Source organism: Equus asinus, chromosome 4, assembly GCF_041296235.1.
Source record: "Equus asinus isolate D_3611 breed Donkey chromosome 4, EquAss-T2T_v2, whole genome shotgun sequence".
NCBI classification, from domain to species: domain Eukaryota; kingdom Metazoa; phylum Chordata; class Mammalia; order Perissodactyla; family Equidae; genus Equus; species Equus asinus.
This window is the reverse complement of record NC_091793.1, coordinates 134,152,896-134,159,919: the sequence shown is the minus strand read 5'-3', so window position 1 is coordinate 134,159,919 and position 7,024 is coordinate 134,152,896. Positions and strand designations below refer to the sequence as shown.

General features: G+C 34.4%; 1 non-coding gene across 1 annotated transcript; it reads right to left on the bottom strand.

Annotated features, from left to right (window-relative positions):
- Nucleotides 1-596: 596 nt before the first annotated feature.
- Nucleotides 597-703, bottom strand: LOC123285385 (U6 spliceosomal RNA). Its single transcript, XR_006527136.1, has one exon. It is a non-coding gene; the product is annotated as a U6 spliceosomal RNA (small nuclear RNA).
- Nucleotides 704-7,024: the final 6,321 nt, after the last annotated feature.

Below are 7,024 nucleotides of genomic sequence, written 5' to 3'. Positions count from 1 at the left end.
AGCACCCCCTGCAAGCTCAGCAGTGACTGGACTCTCAAAGGAAACAGATAGCCCACATGTCCTTTTGTTCTTGTTATTGAAGTATTGGAGAGAAAAGCATTAAAGAGGAAATGCATCCTCCTCTGAAGGAATGGTTTTCATCAGATGCTTCTGTATTTCCTGGTGTACAGGCCTGGATGCTGCTTTCAGAAATCGGAGCTTGGAAACATGATTCTCTTTTGCTCTTGATTTAAAAAAAAAAATCATATGTATATTACGAATGATGTGACTAAGTAAACTGAGATCAGAGATAGGTGTGTGCATGGAGGCACAAGCGAGCTAGGTCTCCAGAACTGAAGGATGCTCATACCTCATTTGGAATTTTTATACACCCTGACATTCTTTCTTTCTTTGTTTTTGCAGTTTTATTGAGAAATAATTGACATACAACTGTATAAGTTTGAGGCATACAGCATGATGGTTTGATTTACAGATATTGTGAAATGATTACCACAATAGGTTTAGTTGACATCTGTCATCTCATATAGATACAATAAAAAGAAACGAAAATAAATTTCTCCTTGTGATGAGAACTCTTAGGATCTACTCTCTTAATTTAAAATATGGAAGGCTTCACGAACTTGCCTGTCCCCCTTGTGCAGGGGCCATGCTAACCCTCTCTGTATGGTTCCAGTTTTAGTATGTGTGCTGCCGAAGTGAGCACCCCCAACACTGTTGACAGGGCCTTTCGTGTGGACTGAAAGGGAAGAAAGGCAGGAAGTCTACTATCATACAATTTTTTTTTTTTATTTCTTAGAAGCTACATCCTCCTATAAACTAAGAAGTTTTCCTTCCTAGTGTTGAAATTGATATCCGTATACCTACTTGCAGCTTTAAAACATTTAAGATTGCAAGAAAAATGCAAAACTTTCCTTTTTTGTTTTTTTTATTTTTTTTTCTTTAAAGATTGGCACCTGAGCTAAGAACTGTTGCCAATCTTCTTCTTCGTTTTTTTTTTCTTCCTTCTTTTTCTCCCCAAATCCCCCCAGTACATAGTTGTAGTATTCTAGATGTGGGTCTTTCTAGTTGTGGCACGTGGGACGCCGCCTCAGTGTGGCCTGATGAGTGGTGCCGTGTCCGTGCCCAGGGTTCAAACCAGCGAAGCCCTGGGCCACCACGGCAGAGCCGGCAAACTTAACCATTCAGCCACGGGGCCAGCCCTGCAAAACTTTCTTTATGGTTCTTTGCACACAAAATTACGACATTATTTCCCTCTTCTTGGCTACAGTAGTGCATTAATTTAGTCCTGTCTGTGTACATCAGGCACATATATTGTGTAGTATTTCTTATGAACTATAAATTTCGCTAAAATGCACAAAGACATGAGTGTTCATTGTACAACTGGTTATTGTAGCAAAATATTAGGAACCATGTACATTTATTAAAAGAATTGGTTTTATAATTTTCATTATGGCTATAGAAAGCAACATTGTGTACTCAGTAAAATTACACATAGCAGAAGAAGTTTATATTTCTCTGAAGAAAATATGCTTAAAGTACATTGAGTTAAAAATCAGATTAAAAACAATATAATCCAATATCTTATAAATAATAATTATATATTCGTGTGTGTGTTCATACAGAAAAAGAACTGTGGTACTTTTTAATGCTTTTTTTCCCCAAAGGTCATGTGTTACATTTAATTGGAAGTGAAAGTTAAGATTAAAAAGATAAATTTAGATTTTTTTTTAGCCCAGACCTCCCCTTGAGCGCCAGATGAATATATGTCTGTTTTTGATATTTTCACTTGTATGTCTTCCTGGCATCTCAAAGTTCTCAGGTCCCAGCCTGCATACAGTATGCCTGCCCCCTCCAGTGCTTCTACCTTAGTAAACGACAGCTCAGCTCTTTCCAGATGAGTCAACTAGGGGTCAACTTTGACCTTTCACACCCACAGTCCACCTCTCCCCTTATCCAATATATGACCAAGTTCTATGTCCAACACAGATTCCCAAACAGATTGTCAATATATCTGTCTCTCTCCATCTGAAATGGTATCACTTCAGTCCAGGCCCCTACCCTCTCTCGCCTGGCCCACAGCAGTGTCTTTGTGCCTCATGGTCTTCTGTCCCTTAGTAGTCAGGGGTAGACTCGTGACACATCAGTGGCTTCCTAGTGCTTCCAGCATAAGCTCAATATCCTGTCATGATCATCTGGTCTTGCCTTACCCCAGCCTCGTCCTGTACCCACTTCTCCTTTGCGTGGGATTTTCTGGCACCTCTCCCCTCCTCTCTCTCCTTAGGGCTGTTCTCATCGGCAGTGTCTCCCCTTGGGACCTCTGTATAGGCTTTGCTGTATTATTGGAATCCTTCTATCCACTTTTCCTGTTTAATTCTGACCCCTTTTTAGATATTAGTTTAAAACTTCTCTCTTTCTTTCTCACGGTATCGGTACTGGAAGTGTTCTGTGTTTATTATCTATCGCTCTCACTGGAATGAATGCTTTGTGACGGCGGGGACTCACTTGTTGTCACTGTTCTATCCCTAATGCTTAACATGATTCCTTGGCATGTAGTAGAAGCTCAGTGCTAAGTATCTGTTGAACAAATTGCTACATGAATAAAGGTGTAATTGTGCCATTTCAATATTAAAATATTCAAAAACGGATTGTTGTTAGGCTATAATATAGTTGACTTTTCTAAATTTCTTTTTCCATTTTGGGCTAGATAAGTAGTTGGAAATACAGTAATAAATTCTTCACTTTTTTATTCTATAGAAAAGTGATAAAGTAATTTTATATTTAGATTCATAGCAAAAAAAGTTAATAGGAATTTTAATAAAAGTGCAATGTTCACAGCCCACAACCTTTGAAATATGAAGCATGCTGGGCTATGTGGTGTTTCATTGTGATCCATGGGAACTGAAAGGTATTAAACTAACTGCAGGCAGACTCCCTATTATTCTCTTATGTAATAGGAACATATTGAGAATTACAAGTTAAAATGGAATGTAAGTTCTACAGAGCTCAGACAAAACCTATTCTCCAGTTCAGGAAAACTGAAATTAAAGTTTGATCATGGTATAGACATCAGTTGTGAGCGAATTATATTCATTATTTTTTAAAAAATGGGGTTATATATAATATATAATAGGATAAATAATATTTGAATTATGTAAATGAATGTTGAGGTTGTAATGCCCCATTTGATAGCCAGAGAGAATACTAAGAACTTTACATAGAAATTCAACTGCCAAAGGATTTAAAGTTCATTCTTTTAAATTTGCAAGTTCCGTTGACATAGAGTTTATGTCTGTGTTTTACTGGATATTGCACCATTAAATTAGTTTTAACATTCTCTAAATTTCTATTAATAGACTTTTAGAATATGTGTGAATATATGTTACAGTTAAAGGTTATATCTAGATAATGTCTATCAATGTTAAGCAAATTATCGTGTAAGATAACATCTTTTTTTAAACTAAGTTTTCCTGTTGGGAACCTATTTGCACATCAGAGCATCATGGTATTTGGAGTAAAAAACTCATTAGCAATTATGTATGTTTATAAAAACATAGATATTATTTATCATTTTTCCATAGTTAATAAATAGATAACTAGTGAGGTCACAAATAATAGCATAAATGAGTGATATATTAACTATATGTAAATACATTAATTCAGACTATAAGTATGTGTACATTTCTGTGAATATTCTTATTTCATTCAATACCTTTGAATAGGATGGTATGTATATATGTATATATACATATAACCTTTTCAAAATTATGATTTTGCCAAATACACAACTTTAGATCATGCCATTTTATTATAGCATAATGTCAAAGCCATTTTCCCATGTAATTAAATGTTTTATCCTATATTTGTTTATTATTTATATCAACATTTTCCTTTGTAGGCCACTGAGGGTGAGTCCCATCTTTTTATTAAATGCTTCTGTAGTGAATATCCTTGGGACTTTCTGATCCTTTATCTAGAGCAATTGGTTTTTAAACTTTCGCATGCTTTAGAATCACCTGTTGGACTTGGTAAACCACAAATTGCTTATTCTCATCCCCAAAGCTTCTGACTCAGTAGGTTTGAGGTAGCCCCCCAGGAATTTGCATGTGCTGGTGTTTGTTGTCTGTGGGCTACACTTTGATAACAACCTATAGAGTACATTTTTAGAAGTAAGGTTATAGGGTTAATGAGTACAGACAGTCCCCAATTTATGATGGTTCGACTAATGAGTTTTTGAGTTTATGATGGTGCAAAAGCGATAGGCATTCAGTAGAAACTGTACTTCGAATTTTGATCTTTTCCCAGGCTAATCGATATGCAGTACCATACTCTCTTGTCACGCTGTGCAGGGCAGCTCCCAGTCAGCTACAGGATCACAAGGGTAAAATACTGATACACTTACAACTGTTCTGTACCCATACAAACATTCTGTTTTTCACTTTCAGTACAGTATTCACTAAATTACATGAGAGTCAACACTTTATTATAAAATAGACTTTGTGTTAGATGATTTTGCCCAACTGTAGGCTAATGGAAGTGTTCTGAGCATGTTTAAGGTAGGCTAGGCTAAGCTATGACGTTCAGCAGGTTATGTGTATTAAATGAATTTTCGGCTTCCTGTATTTTCAACTTACAATGAGTTTGTTGGGATGTAACCGTCATAAGTCAAGGAAGATCTGTATACATATTTTAAGGCTCTTGGTACATCTTGCCAAATTGTTTTCCAGAAAGATTGTATCAAATTGCATTCCTACCAGTAAGCCTCATCAACATGGAGTATTTTAATTTTAAATCTCTTGTCATTTTGAGATATAAAAAGTGTTATTTCCATTGAAGCATTTTGATAATGATAAAATACTGGAAATATTTCCATCAAAAGGAAAGTAGATAAGTAAACACAAGTATAGCCATACAAAGAAACTTAATTTAGCAGTTTAAATGAATGAATTATATTTACATGTATCAACACGGAAAAATAGCAAACCATAAATTTAAATGAAAAAAATTTAAAACATCCATCAATACTGATTGCTTATAAATATATGTAAGTAGTAAATATATAAACAACACAGGTATATGTAGTAAAGGTATGAAAAATATGTGTGGATATAACATACCAAATTCAGGGTAGCTGCTACTTCTGGGAAGGGAGGAGAGGGCAATGAACTCAGTGAGGCGGCATTCAAGGGGCTTCTGGGTCATCTGTGAATATCTCTAAAAAATAGTTAAAGCTAATATGTCAACGTGTTAAAATTTATTAAAGCTGGGTGGGTATTTATTGCCTTATTCAGCATTAAAAAGAAAAAATGGGATCATACCGATTTTATTTGCATTTCTTTAACTAGTAGTGAGGCTGAATATCTTCCAAGACTATTGGCTACCTTTTCTCATCTTTCTTATTCCTCATATGCGCATGGATCTTGATAGTAAAAAACTGACTTGGAATCTTTAGTAATAGAACTTATTTGCATTTAATTGTTCTAAATGCTTTCAGTTGTAAACTTCATTGTTTACATCCATATTTTTTTGTTAGACCGTCTCTCAGTTGAAAAAGGCCAATGAAAACTAAAACGAAAAGTTTACTAAATTACTCTAAAATGCACTAACGATTAAGAACAATAAGCAATTTCATTTTGCTAATATCTTGAAATATTTGTCATTTTTCAAGAATATTAAATATAATCTCAAAACTTGATTCTTTTCAAGTTATTTTTGGTTTAAAACAAAAAATATACATAAAAATGGCCAAATCTTTTTCAATTACCTTTTGAAGTTTAACAGACACAATCTTTTAAAATAATTTTAAAGTAAATTGTTTTAAAATGGGATTCACTGCAAAAATACTTTTAAAATGAAGAAAGTATGAATCTTTCAGGTCATCTTCAAATGAGTGCTAACTTTCATACTTTTTCTGAAACAATTTAAACTTAAGATATTCTTATGGCCAAGATTATAGAATACTCTGAAAAAGTAAAGAGGTTTATAACAGGAAAATCGACTGTAATAACTATTTAACAATTCACAACACGTTAAAGGTAGGTATGGTTAAAGAAAAGTAAAATTTGTTGATTATGGATTTAGACAAACACGTGACCAAGTTAACTTGTTTCATTATTATGTGCTAGCTGACCTTAAAATTACTATTCTTTTGTAAAATAATATTCTTAGATGATCTATTATTTGGTCTTGACTTTGCTTGCATCTTAGACGCAATTGATCTGTTTACTAATTTTTTTGTAAACTTTTTACTTTGAAATCATTGTATATTCACAGGAACGTGCAAAGAAGTTTACAGTGAAATCCAGTGCACCCTTCACTCAGCCTCCCCCAATGTTAATATCTTGCATAGCTGTAGTACAATGTCAAACCCAGGAAATTAAGATTGATACAATCCAAAGTTTACTCAGATTTTGCCAGTTATACATGCAGTTGTGTGTGTGTGTGCATGTTGTACATTTATCTATGTGTGTATAGCTCTATGCAGTTCTATCACATGTAGCTTTGCATAACCACAATTAAAACACTTAACTGAACCATCACTACAAGGTTTCCTCATCCTACCCTTTTATAGCTACACTCATCTCTCCTCCCTTTTCCTTAACCCACAGTAATTTCTAATCTGTTCTCTGTCTACATTTATGTTATTTCATGAATATTATGTAAATGGAATCGTACAGTATGCACCTTTATGACACTGGCTTCTTTAACTCCACATAATTTCTCTGAGCTTCTTCCAAGTTGTTGCATTTATCAATAGTTTGTTCCTTTTTATTGCTGATTGTTAATCCATGGTACAGATATACCACAGTTTGTTTAACCGTCCACCATTGAAGGACATTTGGGTAGTTTCCAGTTTTCAGCTATTGTGTTTAAAGTTGCTGTGAACATTTGTGTACACATTTCTGCATAAAAATAAGTTTTCGTCTCTCTGGTATATATGCCCAAAAGTGTAATTTCTGGGTGATATGATAAGTTCCATTCTTAGTTTCAAAAGGAGCTGAAAAGTTATTTGCCAGAGTACCTGTAC